General features: G+C 39.9%; 1 protein-coding gene across 3 annotated transcripts in view; it reads right to left on the bottom strand.

Moving 5' to 3' along the window:
• The window catches only part of LOC124596001 (cytochrome P450 9e2-like), a 308825-nt gene that overhangs the window by 215719 nt on the left and 76744 nt on the right, over positions 1-16362 (bottom strand). For 2 of the 3 annotated variants that reach the window (XM_047134949.1, XM_047134951.1), the window contains exon 1: positions 4433-4492. The exons of the other annotated variant lie outside the window; for it this stretch is intronic. The gene's annotated coding sequence lies outside the window, so the exon portion shown is untranslated. Of the gene's footprint in view, positions 1-4432; positions 4493-16362 lie in introns of those variants that run through there. 3 annotated transcript variants of the gene reach the window in all.

The following is a 16362-nucleotide window of genomic DNA, read 5'->3' as shown; positions in this document are numbered from 1 at the left end:
TTGTAAATAGCCTTTCGCTCCCTGTATTTTACCCCTGCCAAAGAAAAACTCAAATAGCAGCAGTGAAATACAAATAGAAAATGACAGTCGATAAACGCAGCCATAGCATCCGGAATACCAACATGCAGAACAGAACGCTACGAACTTACGCACCAATCTAATACATCTCTTATTTTATAGCAGCACTCTAGGGGAATTTATTATCGAGCGTTCTTGAACGTATGCGAGAAGTCTGTTCTTACCTGGAAGAAGAAAATCATAACTGTGCGAAGTACTTTGTAGACAATGACTTTTCCTTAAAGGTTGCATACTTTTGTGATATATTTGAGATGTTAAAGTCACTGAACAAGTCTCCGCAAAGAAATTAGATTCATTTAATTCAGATTATTGATGAAGTTTCGTCCTTCAAAAGAAGCTGCTTCTTTGGAAGAGAAAAATGAACTGCTTTCACGTTAGCATTTTATAAACGACAATGATGTAGCCCTCAGTGCAGATATTGTTTTCCATAACCCAAGGACATTTATCTGGACCTCTTGTACATTTTGAAAAATAATTTCCTGAAATATGTAACAGATGTCAATGGGTTCAAAATCCCTTCAGTAATGATTCTCCTTCTGAATTCAATACTGCAGAAGAGGAAGTTGATAGAATTTTCGTCAGATTCTTCACTCCAAGTGACGTTTTCAAAACTGACTTTGCCAAAATTGTGGTATTCAGTAAGAAAAGAGTTTCCAAGCTTGAGCAAGAAAGCGCTGAAGGTTTTAACTGCCTTCGCAACCTTCTATCTTGCTAGAGAGGTTTTCGACAGTGGCTGTCATTAAAACGAAGTACAGATCACGACTTTGTGTGAAGAAGGAAATGAGGATAGCTGTATGTAATTTCGTGCCAAAATTTGACAAGCTGTTTAACGAGTAGCAAGCTGAAGTCTCGCACTGAGGCGAGCAGTATTCTGTACATAACTTTTTTATATAATAAAAACTAGTTATTATTATTTCAGTTTTTACAAGGCATCCTACAACGGAGCGACGGAAACAACATAATTGGTCAGGGAAACCACGAACTCAAAAAGGTTGTTTTCAAATGAAAAAGAACAAAAAAAAATGGTTCAAATGGCTCTGAGCACTATGGGACTTAACATCTATGGTCATCAGTCTCCTAGAACTTAGAACTACTTAAACCTAACTAACCTAATGACATCACACACATCCATGCCCGAGGCAGGATTCGAACCTGCGACCGTAGCGTCACGCAGTTCCTGACTGAAGCGCCTAGAACCGCTCGGCCACATCGGCCGGCTTCACCAATCACAATTCACTTTGCTCTCAGGGTAATATGAGATACTGCCATCAGTCAATTCAGGTTCTTGAACCTGCTGTATGGCTTCATACTGAGTGAGGGCTAAAAAATGTCCACGTTGTACCGCAGGTAGCTTTATAGGGAAGCAGGTCCATTACGTCGGACACTTTCTTATGCCTTATAGCAGGGATTTCCAGACTTTTTGTCATTGTGTATCACTTGACATATTCAGAAACTTGGGCGTACGACGATAGCCTGTTCACAAACCCTGCGGTCGGCGGTGCGGGGAAGGGGGTGCGACTGACTGTCACAGGGGTTGCAAACTTTCTTGGTATCGCGATGGAGTTTCACCTAACGTCCAACAAAGCGACAGTAACAACAACAAACTGTTCAGCGTGTAATGAATATTCCAGCGTCATGCATGGTATACCGCCTAAGTTGACAGCAGTTGCAAAGAGCGACGGAAACTTTCTAATAACCACAGACAAAACACGATGGAAATAGCGCCAAAATCAAAACAAGATGAATGATTCGTGGCCCGGGCGGCGACGACTAATGTAGGGAGGCGTGGAGAGGCTACAATCAGACCACCTTATGTCCAGCAAAGAGCGCGAAACATACTGCGGAAAGTCCACTTGCTTTAACTCTATACAGATGCTTCTGTCATCATTAAGTTTTCTATCATTTAACTTTAAAAATAATGTAACGTAAGAGAATAATTTTACTTACATCAGTAAATGTTTTGTTTATTTGTGCCGCATAGAAACAGGCCTACGATACTTCTGATGTTAAGGTCACAGTCCACGGCCACGTTTCTTGACATTAATTTTACAAGAGTCTAGATGAATAGTGTGCTTCCGGAAAACTGAATCAGAGATTGGGACCAAAAAGTTTAGCACAATAGCTTCTGAAAAGTTAATAGCGTATCCATCCATTACAATATTTCTTTTTGTTATATTTCTCCTTACAAAAGAAAAATTCAAAAGTTACTGATAACATGAAACTACGAAACTAAATTGAAAAGTACTACAATGGCAAGCCGCAATAACCCCTATAGCAACCACTAGTGGTGCCCATAAGAAGCACGAAAGTGGTTTACAGTCAATGGGCTCCACATAAAGGTCTTAGAAATTGTTCCATAGTTATGGTTTAGCTAAATGTTAGTATTATTTAAGGGCACTACATGTACTGCACTGTCTTGATAACCACATAATAACGTGCTGTAATATAGTATTTCCATAATTACATAACCCTGTCATCACCCTCTCAAAACAAAGGGCTTCCTTATAGGTTCCACAATGCATTTTTTCAGCTGAATGAGTCTCGCTGTTTTTTCTGCATCCCATACTAAACCACAAAACTGACGTGCTGTCTGTTGATGCAGTACGTAACAATAGTGTGTGCGTTGCCATCTCTTGGTCTCTTGAAATCCTCTGCAGGTATTAACAGTGTAAAAATCTCAACTTATTCAGTATGTGGCTTACCATTATGTAGCTCCGAGCATCAATAATTTCCACTTAATAATTGCCACACAGCTGAAATGACAATATTTGTTTGTGGAAATAAATAAGTGTACTGTCAGAGACAAACATAATGTCGTTTACAAAATTTTTCCTGACCTTGAAACCAGCTACAAGAAGTTTAAACAGTTATGGCTGTTTGTTCTTCAGTCTGGTGGAAAACATTGTAAAACAAATGTAACCTTACACGTTTGCGTCAGTTCTGTAGGCATGTTCCAGCTGTCTAATTGATTACAGCGATTGCTCGGAATGATCATGAGTTAAATATATGCATGACATTCTTATCTCCTCTGCTAGTGAAACTTCTATGCAGAAGCATTAATTCGGAAATCGCCACAGCAAATGGATTACAAGACTGTCCTTCGCGTTAATTTCGAATGTGTAGTAATGCAAGTGATGTCAAAACTGTGATGGTGCTGTAAATTAAGGAATCGATTGCTGCAATGGAAACGCTACATACGTACCGTCCACTGCGCAAGGAATCCTGCAGACAGTGGCTGTTTATCAGGGTGGACTCTGGACGGTTCCAGTAGCGAATGGTTTCATTAAAAATATATACATCACAAAGAAACGGTGGTCGTAAGGAGTGAACTAACAAAAGAACAAATGTTGTGACCGTAATCGCAGTAGCAATAATAGTAACAGTTGTTTAGACAGGGGTAAATAACTTTGTAGGATGTAGTTTTTTGGGAACGTAACATGTAGCATATAACAATAATTATCATAAATATAATTATTATACAGAAATTATGGAGCTATGTTCCATCTTTTAGTAATTACTATAATAGATTGTGAAAGAAATACGAAATCCAATATACATCATTTAAGCAATTTCTAATCTCTTTTGCAGATTAACTACATTATCCCGGTTTCCCGTCTAGAAGTTCACAACTGCTTGTCTGTACTGTGTCTATGCTTTTGTAATATTCTCTCTTCATATCCTCACAAGCTGCAATTCATATATCATTTTAAGACGTAGCTAGCTGGGTAAGTGAAGGAAAGTAAATTTTTATCTTTTGTAAAGTCCACAGATTAAAATTATTCTGGAGGCAGTTCACAATTTCAGAGCCCTCTTGATATGCTACCACCTCCTAGCACTTATCATCTGAAAAAAGTTTGAAACTGCAACCAATATTATCTGCTAACGTATAAATATGTAATATGAACAGTGCTGGTATGCTGGTGTTGTGAGATTTCCATTGGACCCACCCAAAATTATTTCAGGGGTTGTAGGTTCTTCTTCGGCCAGGAAAACGAGCAGCAATATGCTTGTCACAACGTAACGACTCTAGTACGACCTTTTTTACGACGGTGGAATGTGGAATCCTGAATAAAAGGCTATCTGAAGCGCACTTGACAGCAACTCGTTACCTCTGGGGATATCACATGTAAAAGTGTGGAGCTGGGTTTCATGTGATACAACTTTGCAGTTCCGCTAGTATCGCGAAAGTCTGCATATAAAAGACAACTGCATTAACATGTAGGCCACTTTCTCACTAATTTCATCAGTTAATCCAGAAACGAACTACAGAATGACGTGAGCAGCTGAAATCACAGTACAAAATGGGGGCTTTAATCACCAAACAGCACCAAACGATCGTGTACTGCCGTCTTACCTTGTCAATTCGAACTGATGCTGTGTCACGCGACGCCGCTAGAGGGAACCTCTGTTAGCGAGGATACAAAATGGCTGTCGTCACGTGGACGCCAGACTGTAGCGCATGCGCAGTTCATCCAGACAGAACAGGCGCGAGCAAGCGACGTAACGATTGCTAGTGGAGTGTGTTCCGTAAGGAAACTGGGGCGTTAGACTTGTGTTTTATGTGGCAAAGTCGCTCGTATATGTGCCGTAAAATTATTTCTATAGATGAATGTTTGCCTGTTGGGTACAAAATGAACTGCATACCTTGAGAAATATTCCAAAATTCTCATTTGGGAACGGATGTCAGCAACGAGATCAAGTTGCCAAAATACGGTCTACACAGATTCTCCTAGAAAACTTTTAGCACATTTGTTTCCTGGTTCAGTATCCGGTTCTAAATCTTATAAAATCTTCTGTCTAAGCTTTCTTGTATTAAATTCAAAACTTGTTAATGCGAAACAGCCAGTTTATTACATCAATTGCAGTATGTCCTTTACGCTTTAAGCCAATGATATACTGCTCTCTTGTTTTTGGCAAAGTTCAAGGAAGTAGTCTGTTCCAGAGAATAGCAACAGAGCTGTTGAGTAATGAAAGAAAACCTTGCCCTTGCGAATGAATACACACATAAGCCACAGTAATTTGAGAACAGGCAATATCTACAGTTTTTGAGGATTTTACCTTATGAGAGCGAACCATAAGAACTGCCACTAGACGCTGGAAGAAAATAAGAAGAATAAAACAGTAGTGTACTGAGTGAGAATTGGAAACAATGCGAAAACGTTACACGTTTTACATTTGGTATTGTGTATCTTTTGTTGTGGATGAGCTTAGAATGAATTAAAGTGATACGTTGAAAAACAATTAAAAAAACCACTCTGAGGAACGGACCACCATAAACAGTGGAGCAATTTCAGTAATTGACCACACAGAGATTTTACTCCCCCTAGAATGAAGTCTTCATCATCTACATTTGTGGATTAGGTTCGAGAAACCTATTTTAGCGTCAGCTATTGGCTCCATCATTTCCTGGGTCGAACTAGATCCCTTACCCATTTGGGTATACATTACAAAACTTCTTTAGAATGCAGTATGCCACTGAGCTTCACAGGTGTGCGAAGCGTTTTGCACTCTTCAGTACTGTGGCGAAGAGACGAAGATCAACGATTCCCCTGAGGTCGCAACCTCACGAAAGATTTCCGTCTGTTCTGTGAAAGAGTCCAGTTGATTAAAGTATTGTGGCAACAGCAGGAAAATCTACCTCTGTTATTTGCAGAAATACGCCAGTTAAAGTAGTTATTTACTGTAAATAGAATTCCACCTCCACCATAGTGTCCTTTATTAATAATTCTGCGAATTTGGTAGGATTAATCGCCCATCTTCTGGAAATTTAAATGAGCAATTACGGTTTCCAATTTTATTTGATACTTGAAAGGTTAACATCGACAGCCTGTACCCCGTTACTGCAGTACAACATGCCCTATCGCCTTCTCAATACATATTAATAAAAGAAATTGGAGATTTGGTAGAAACATTTACTTCATTTCATAACTGGCAAGAACAATTCGCAACACGAATAACTTTATAAAAACTTATATAATGGCTTGTCAAATAAAAACAGGACATACGGAAAAAAAGTAAGTAAACTCAGTTGTTATTGGTTTTCTGCCTTGAGCTTACTGCAATTTAATTGAAGAAACTTACACCAGACGCGTTTCGCTTTTATTTATATAGCTTCTTCCATGGAGAAGAAATAAAAACTTTGAGGTTCCTTCTGGTAAACCTTCCGGGAAGTAAGGTCGTGGTCCATGAAACTCTTCAGCTCCTAACGTTTCGTCCAGAGCTGCGCTGGACATCTTCAGAGGGGTGTTTCTTCTCCGGTGAGTCTTGCCGGAGGAGAAACACCCCTCTGAAGATGTCCAGCGCAGCTCTGGACGAAACGTTAGGAGCTGAAGAGTTTCATGGACCACGACCTTACATCCCAGAAGGTTTCCCAGAAGATATGTCATCCGGTCGTGAAAGCTTTCATACTATGACTTTGAGGTTCGCCGATGACATTGTAATTCTGTCAGAGACAGCAAAGGACTAGGAAGAGCGCTTGAACGGCATGGACAGTATCTTGAAAGGAGGATATAAGATGAACATCAACAAAAACAAAACGAGTATAATGGAATGTAGTCGAATTAAGTCGGGTGATGCTGAGGGAATTAGATTAGGAAATGAGACACTTAAAGTAGTAAAGGAGTTTTGCTATTTGGGGAGCAAAATAACTGATGATGGTCGAAGTAGAGAGGATATAAAATGTAGACTGGCGATGGCAAGGAAAGCGTTTCTGAAGAAGAGAAATTTGTTAACATCGAGTGTAGATTTAAATATCATGAAGTCGTTTCTGAAAGTATTTGTATGGAGTGTAGCCATGTATGGAAGTAAAACATGGACGATAAATGGTTTGGACAAGAAGAGAATAGAAGCTTTCGAAATGTGGTGCTACAGAAGAATGCTGAAGATTAGATGGGTAGATCACGTAACTAATGAGGAGGTATTGAATAGAATAGGGGAGAAGAGGAGTTTGTGGCACAACTTGACAAGAAGAAGGCACCGGTTGGAGATGAAGTAGCTTGCACAGGATAGAGTAGCATGGAGAGCTGCATCAAACCAGTCTCAGGACTGAAGACCACAGTAACAACAACAGCATCTTCCATGGTTATTCTGCAAATTGGATACATACGTTTGTATATTTATGATTGTTTAGGTTAAAAGCAACGTTTTGTTTATAAAGTTGGTGTGCAAGTTACTTAGGACCTTTAATTAGATATTCTCCAAACCACTGCTTCTTCCCTCCTAGCTAGCAGCGGTTGACATCTAAAGACTTCGCTGCGCATATGAACTTCGCAGTTTTTGCCATTCTGCAGTATTTCTTGCGTTGCATTATTTACACTTCACTTTTGTAAAGTGAACTGAAGTTACGTGTGTTTCTCACTCTGCACATTAACAGTGTTTAAGTCTCTTCATTTGTTTTCGTTCACGTTGTGCGTGTTGCCAACCTGTGAAATTATTTTTTCATTAATTCATGTGTGTATGTCTGCGTGTCACATGCTGGCAACACTCACAACGTGAGCGAAAACAAACGAACAGACATAAACACTGTTATTGTGCAGAGTAAGGAACACTCATAACTGTAAAACTTCCTGGCAGATTAAAACTGTGTGCCAGGCCGAGACTCGAACTCGGGACCTTTGCCTTTCGCGGGCAAGTGCTCTACCATCTGAGCTACCGAAGCACGACTCACGCCCGGTACTCACAGCTTCACTTCTGCCAGTATCTCGTCTCCTACCTTCCAAACTTTACAGAAGCTCTTCTGCGAACCTTGCAGAACTAGCACTCCTGAAAGAAAGGATATTGCGGAGACATGGCTTAGCCACAGCCTTGGGGATGTTTCCAGAATGAGATTTTCACTCTGCAGCGGAGTGTGCGCTGATATGAAACTTCCTGGCAGATTAAAACTGTGTGCCCGACCGAGACTCGAACTCGGGACCTTTGCCTTTCGCGGGCAAGTGCTCTTGCCAGGAAGTTTCATATCAACGCACACTCCGCTGCAGAGTGAAAATCTCATTCTGGACTCATAACTGTAGTTCAATGTACAAAAATGAGGTGTAAATATCCAGCGCAGGAAATACTGCAGAATGGCAATAACTGCGAAATGCATATGCGAATCAAAATATTTCGACGTCAACCGTTGCTAGCAAGGAGGGAAGAAGCAATGGTTTGGAGAATATGTAAAGAAACACGTTAATTAAGTTGCATAGCCAGTTTACAAACAAAACTCTGTTTTCAACCTAAAACAACCATAAATGCATAATTGTATGTACGCAATTTGCAGAATAACCGCGGAAGATGCTTTATAAATCAAAGCGAAACGCGTCTGGTGTAATTCTATTTAATGAAATTGCAGTGAGTTCAAGACGGAAAGCCAATGACAATTGATTTTAACAACTGCTGCGAAACATGCACTTGCAAACAAAAATATTAAGTACCGGTAAACAGTTCGTTATTTTAAAAGTAGTTGCCACAGCTGTTACCATAGAACATTTATCCCACTGTGAACAGATGCTTTTTTAAAACGTAACGGATACACTATTCTGAGGCTACCTCCAAACCACTGTGATTTGAACCATATAGCGCTAATCCGAAACACAATGAAACAAAAAACTGCAGAAAAAACATTTTATTTTATGAGTTTAACTACCTTGAAACAAACAACCGAAGAATCTTTATCTGAGAGTATCCAACATGATTGGATAAAAGCTTGCGACTACTTAAAGAAAATTTAAAGTGAAAATTGGCGCAAAGCTTTAATGGAAGAAGCAATGAGAATGCATTAATCAACAATGGTCTGGAGAGTGAAGATGAATATGTAGCACACGACGAAGACAGCGACTCAATGAAACAGATCCAGCAGATGAAGAACTTGGGGGCCACCCCTTGTATGATGGACCATACAGTATTCATAACCTATCACCAAGGTGAGTGCAGTTTTCACTGCGTAATTGTAGTTTGCCGTCTTTCCTTCCCTCCACAACCCCGACTACGCGCCGACTCACTTGAAGCCGACGGAAGCGGTCTCACTACCAACTGCAGTAATACTGTGGTCGGCTGATACGTGTCTCTTCGCTGGCAGCACGTCACCAGCCTCCGTGTGAGCTTATCGTGTAGGCAACGTACAACGTCCACAGTGCTGCGGGCTGCCTGGACCCGTCTGTGGGCGATATCGACGCAACAGGACACAGCCTCATGCCAAAATACAGAAACTAGCCACCATAGATTAACCAGCATGACTATAAAATTGTACTGATGTGTACTGCACCATCTACAGTTGTACAAACACATGCCGGACGTCGGGTTGTTTTCGTGCAAGGCTTACACAGCGCAAGGACGGAAAGCGGCTGGACCAAATGTCATAATCGAAAATAATTGTTTCGGAATACATGTCGACCCTTTGGAATGACAAGGTGTCAACTAACACTACATTGGTTTCGGAGAATTGATGGTGAAAGTCTGATTAACTCATTATTCAGTTGCCTCTCCACCTACAGTAGTGATTTTTTGATATGGTGCTAGTCAATGTTTGTAACAATGAACTGTAAGGCACATTTACAGAAACATTGTAATAAAAATGCAGCATAACTCTGTTAAACTTCCTACTGCCCCATTCTTTGTAAAACTGCTGCTGCGAACGACCTTTGGGGTTTAGTTTAGCAGGAGATACAACCCGTCGGCTTTCACCAATGACGTCAGAATTGGCCAGAGAGCATGTATTACAAAGATGAAAGAGCTGAGAAGAAATTTCAGAAACAAAGGAATGCATGAGAGAAAAACTGTACTTCACATATATAAGGGCCAGTAGTATTTTCACGTTAACGATATCGTGTGTTTGTATCTTAGTATTTCTCCGCAAAATACAATGGAAAGAAATGAATGAAATTACTAGCAAAGAATACATCAAAGCCCCTGTCTCGGATAACCGCACCAGATTCGATCTCGAGCCAGACACAGAAACTGTATCGTTGTTTCAAAATAAGGCTGTTTCAGTCCACCTGTGCTTGGAACGGATTGATTGTATCGAAACAGTCATGTTTCATTCCGCTCTGTGTCGTACGAGATTCGGGCACGGCACAGATACTGAAACACAACATAACACTTCATGAAACACTTTCAAGAGTGTCGAAATCTTTTTGACAAGCAATAGAATGAAGCTTAAGATATCCGAAAATAAAGCTTCGTTTCTGGCTGACTGCCCTATTACGAAATGGCGTAACATCTGCTTTATAAACACTAACCACACAATAAAACAACGCATACTATTCACATTCAAAATAAATATGTGAAAATAATTCGATTAAATTACACTTTTTTTATAATATACGCTTCTCTTTTCATGTACAGTAATCGTATTAAGAAACGCAAGTAAACCTACAACATTTTGAATAAAAAAAGGCGTAGAGTGCCAAAAAAATGGTTCAAATGGCTCTGAGCACTATGCGACTTAACTTCTGAGGTCATCAGCCAACTGAAAAGTATGAAAGTCACACAACATGAAAGCAGCGCATTTGCTGCAGGAAATACGAAACTGTCAAGACGCCCAAGTGATATTTCATACTTTCTGAGAAATGGTTAGCGCTCTCGCACCTCATTTGTGTTTATATGGACATACTTATACAGCAGAGATTCAAGATGATAAAATCTGTAGGTTTATTAGATTACAAAACACAAACTGTTTCACTGTTTCGAAACAGCGTATCGAAACATTACATTGTACTGTTTCATTTGTTTCGAAACAGTTAAGTGTTTCAATTTGCCCATCTCTAATATGTACACTGGTAAAGAAAAGGTGGAAATAGACGTAAGTTACATTTGCAACCTGTACCTCAATTGAACTACACGAAGACAAGAAGACGACACATCTACAGTTTGTATCCCATACTTCACTATGGGGTAAAGTTTTGTTGCCTTGGACGCTAGTAGTATCCCATTCGTTACTTCAGCTATATAGCTGTACGCAACATTTGTATCTTGCTCGCCAATTGACATATATAGTGTCAGTGTAAAGGCGAAGTGAAGGACGGGATACAAATTTTAGTTGTGTCGGTGGTTTCGCCTGTAATATAGCAAGTACGCATTCGAAAATGTCGTACTGATACTAGTGCTGTGAAACGAAAGAAGATCGACAGCTGAGAAATTTCTATTACGTACTTCACAACACGAAAATACACATATTGGTGGAATAAAACAGTGAAATATGTCAAAATAGTGAAATGCAGTGAAAGAAGCAAATGGAAAAGTGAACTTAGCACACGGAAATATCGAGGAATGACCGAAGCTCGCCTAGACAGACAGTAACGAAAATTACACACCCACAAACAGACAAATCCATTCCTATAAACGAAAATAAGACACTAAAAATTGTTCTACAATAACAAAGTAATACTCCAAATTACCTCAATATCATTACGAATAATTATATTAATGTACAATGATAGCGCTTATCCAGAACGCAGAACTGTTTTGTTATTACGCCTCGAAGTGGAGACATTACTATCTATGAGTAATGAATGACGTCATTGGTCAAAGCCGACGGGTTGTATCCCCTGCTACACTAAGACCTGACCTTTGAAAACTACAAGAAATTAATATCTGATCACGCTGTTCAAGCAGCTCAAGCTTTTTCACGTGTCACTTATGCCTATCCTCGCTTCCCCATTCGATTTATAACAGCTAATTTCCTTTTTCTTGTTTTTTTTCCCCGCTCCCAAGAATGAACAGGTTACATGGTAGATATTTTCCCCATTTAAATGCTAACGTTTGTTAATATAATAATGTTTGATTAATGAAAACTGATAATTATACAAATATTCAACTGTATTTATTAGTACATTCAAGGATAATAGTTCAATAATGAAAAAATAAGTTCCATCTGTCAAACAGAACCTTGTCATCAAAGTGATATCAGTTGGAACTTGGGCGTTCTTCTAACACAGACTGCAGCACAGGTACGTTGTATTTGTAGCATAAGTTAGATGAACCTTGTCACACCAACGACTCATTTTCTTCGATTTTGTCATTTGGAACCATGTCGTTCCAAAGGGTCGATTTACTACTTAACTTTTCATTGGGGGCTTTATCCCATGATAACTTATACACATAAATTTCCAGCCCTTCGTTTGGATTAAGACTTTTCACCATGAGTTATATGCATGTTCAGATTTTTTTATATTTGGGTTAATTTTATGAACTAATTACAAACATTGCAGTTTATATACTTAAAATATCTTGCTCGCAAACCTTTGATGGCCCGCCTTTTATGTAGTAACTTTGTGAATATAGATGTAGAATCTAGAAACGCTTGTTATGCCCAACTAACCTGTGCCGAGTTTTTCCGTTTTCTGATAAGTATTTGCGTCGGGTTAGACGTCTGCAGAAATTTGCAGAATCACGACCTGAGGTTATCTGGTTCATACCAAACGAGAGCAAATCAAAATACTCATGCGCTCCCTTGCAGTGGCCTATGAACGTAATGTGATAACCCCAATAGTTCTCCGAATGTTATTGCACCTCATGTTCTTTATCCTGTAAAGCTAATGAAGTAACGACTTCTCCTTAGTTGCATGAAACATTATATTTCGCATGGTAGAACTCTCAAAGACTTTTGTAAACGTGTATCCACACGGACATGACGTCGTACTACTGCTAGATATCAGATACACCTGATAATGGGGCTAAGACCTAGAAACCGTGGTAATGTGTAGCGACATGCGTCTTGCAAGACTTCGATCAACAAGATATTTTGCAACTGTGGCAGATTTGTTGGCCATGAACAGGGAATATAGCAATCTTGCTCAAGAACTCAAGTGTCGTGGAGGAGATGTCAGCGAGAAATAAATCTAGTAGGTATTTAAACACTATTGTGCTGTTTACCAGACACTTTGCTTCGTTAGAGGCCAACGCGAAACTCTTTAGAGAATGGTTTACACAGATCGCCCTTGGAGATTTTTTTTATATGGAATAATTTTGTTGTAATCAAGTGAGATGTTCTCAACAAAGTTCCTCAGGGAGGAAATACACTGTTACATTGCTTTTAGAATTCTCAAGAGGTGCAGTAGAAGTCTACATAGTGTAAATGTCTAACTGCTTTTAGAACTCTTGTTAGTAGGCTGTTTAGGTTTTTATGTTGGTAACGTCACGTAGCGCTCTGTATGAAAATCACTGGCTGTGCTGTGTGCAGTCTGTGGCTGGTCTGCATTGTTGGAATATTTGCTATTGTAATGTTGGGCAGTTGGCTGTCAACAGCGCGTAGCGTTGCGCAGTTGGAGGTGAGCCGCCAGCAGTGGTGGATGTGGGGAGAGAGATGGCGGAGTTTTGAGAGCGGAAGATCTGGACGTGTGTCCATTTGTATTGAAATCGCATCTGCTGTGTCCTTTAAGTTTTCCTGAGTTTTTGCAAGTTGCGTAACCGAATCGGTAGATGCAACTGAGACAATTTTAGCTTCCAAGGTGTCGTGATTTTAATTAACAATAGTTTGCAGTTCTTTGATGGCTACTTTGTGATTCTGCAGTGCATTTTCATGACGCAAAAAAATAGGTTGAAAATGCTCACAAATTTGTGTTTTTACGTCATTACAGACTTTTTGACACTTCGATTCGATTTTAAGTAACTCAGCAGTTAAACCTTCACGTGTTTGTTAGAGTGTTTGTTCCACTGAGTCTAACTTTTGAAGCTGTTGCTGTGTTTGTCTCCGATTTTGTTCCATTTTGAAGATTTTGTTCCATTGTGTCTACCTTTTGAAGATCTTGTTCCATTGTGTCTAACTTTTGATGCTTTTGTCTCATTTGTTGCATTAATTGTAATAACAATGCACTGGTGTCTGAAACATGTTCCGCAGTGCTCTCGTCTTCACTGTCATTTCTCAGTTTACTTTGGAGCTTAGTATTACGTTTTTCACACGCCATTATTGTCACAATATTTCACACGATAACACAGAAAAGAACAATTTGAAAAGCAAAAATAAGAAAACACATTAACATAGCACTGAAAATAATAAGTAATTAATTGCAAGCGCAGCTGCGAAATCCTTGGTGCAAATCTACGTGCATGCCACATCTGTTTTACTGTACAACAAAGAAAAACTACAACTACAAAGAAGATTCTCTCTACAATTACGCGCTAGCAATAAACAATAGCTACACTAATTACGCAAACTACAAGAAAAAATCAGAAGATTCCAGCGAGGTATCCTCGGCTAAGGGTCGACATATGAAACAACCCCTTAAAAAAATTAATGAATTACTGTGCTGATAAACCTCTTACATTATTTGATTTTCAAACAGCTGAGCAGAACTGAACGTACTCAGACATTTCTCTCTTTACTTATTCTGATCATCACTAAACTGACACACAATATTTTTAGCGCAACGCAATCTGACTTTCAATAATCCCTACAAAAGAATGGCCCTGACTAACAATAACCTATACCTTTCATGAATCACTTACCTCACAAAAATCTTCGTTACTCGAACTACTGCAATACAGCGAGCGCCACTACTGTCAGTAAATAAAAGATTCAAACTACTGGAGGCACTAACTACTGATAGGCATAGTTAGCAAATGAAAGATTTTGATAGAGAACAAACAATATATTTACCTTAATAGTGTTCAAAAGTCATCTTTTATATATATATATATATATATATCAGTTCATGACATCCAGTCTTACAAATTTACTCTGTCTGGTGGACACACGTCCAGATCATCCGCTCTCAAAACTCCGCCATCTCTCCCCCCACATCCACCACTGCTGGCGGCTCACCTCCAACTGCGCAACGCTACGCGCTGTTAACAGCCAACTGCCCAACACTACAATAGCATATTCCAACAATGCCAACCAGCCACAGACTGCACACAGCACAGCCAGTGATTTTCATACAGAGCGCTACGTGACGTTACCAACATAAAAACCCAAACAGCCTACTGACACTCTCACGTAGTGAAATGGAAGGTTAGGAACTGTAGGGCTTTCAGTGCCATTTGTGATTCTAATTACATTTACCCCATGAAACAGTACTTCAGAATAGGTGAGACATCTCTGAATTAAAGTATACGTGATTCATTAACTTACCGCCCTGTGGAATGACGACGAGGACCGCTGTTCAGACCGGCCTGCATGTGGATTTTGTTCGGTTTCCCACATCCGACTTGGTGAATACTGGGCTGGTAACCACATCCCGCCACAGGTCCACGATTTGCAAACATGTAGAGAACGTTCACACACTTTCGCACGGGGTAACGTTAGACGCTTATGGGTACACAAGTCTGTCTTGGGGTAAGGAGGGGGGGGGGGGGGGGGGGTAATGGGGGTAGAGAGCGAAGGGGTGCCGCCTGGCTCTATTATTAACTACAGGAACTAAACATTCCAGAGAAGTGAAAATTGTGTACTGAATAATAACTTGACCTCTGAAACCAAATCAGATGTCGCAGTAGTTGTTTAAGGCTACTTGACACGCAGTTTTAAGTTCCCAGTACATTTTAGAACATCGCACACTCAGCTGTAGAGTGGAAGATCTCTTCAGGGACCAACCTGTAGACTCTGGCTAAACAATTTCTCCACCATATGCTTTCCTCCACGACTGCTAATCGAGAGGTTATGTAGAAGAACTTCTCTGAAGTTTAGAAATCGCGAGTGAAATACAGGCACAGTTCAGGAAGACAGAACGTGCCGTTCCTTGATTGCTCAATCAGTAAGAGCATAGACCGCGAGTGTCAACTGTTCGGGCACGTAGTTTTAAATTGTCGGGATGCGGACACTCCTCTGCAGAGTGAAAGATTCATCATAGATCCTAAGTACTTACTGACAGCATAACTTCGGGAGTGGCCAAAACACTGGATTCATACCGCAAGGTCTGCGATTCAAGTTTGTGATTTAGGTTTTCCGTGGTTTCCCTAATAGGAAGGTGCCAATTATTATTGCCTTTGTCGAACTGGACTACTTCTGCACTTACATTGATTTCAACACACTTAATGTTAATCCTTAACTTTTCTGTTTTTCCCACATGATCGGAAGCAGCTCATACGCTGACCGCGCAATCACTTTCATTGGATTTTACACATCTTTAAAAAGCATAGCTCTCCACAGTGAATCAACAGTTAAACTGGTACAGGTTACTGTGCAGTATAATGTTGATTTATACTGGTATGCACGTTGATTTAGCTCCTTCACTAAAACTGATCCAGTCATTTGGAAATAAGTGCTAAGCCTTCCAGTGCACCGATTTTGAGAAATTTGGTAGCTTAGCAAAGATTTTATTTTCTCAGTCTGCAATACACCGCAGAGCTAACAGCTGTCAAAACTTTTGGGAG

The sequence above is a fragment of the Schistocerca americana genome, chromosome 2 (assembly GCF_021461395.2).
Source record: "Schistocerca americana isolate TAMUIC-IGC-003095 chromosome 2, iqSchAmer2.1, whole genome shotgun sequence".
Lineage (NCBI taxonomy): Eukaryota > Metazoa > Arthropoda > Insecta > Orthoptera > Acrididae > Schistocerca > Schistocerca americana.
This window is presented reverse-complemented; position numbering and strand designations above follow the sequence as displayed.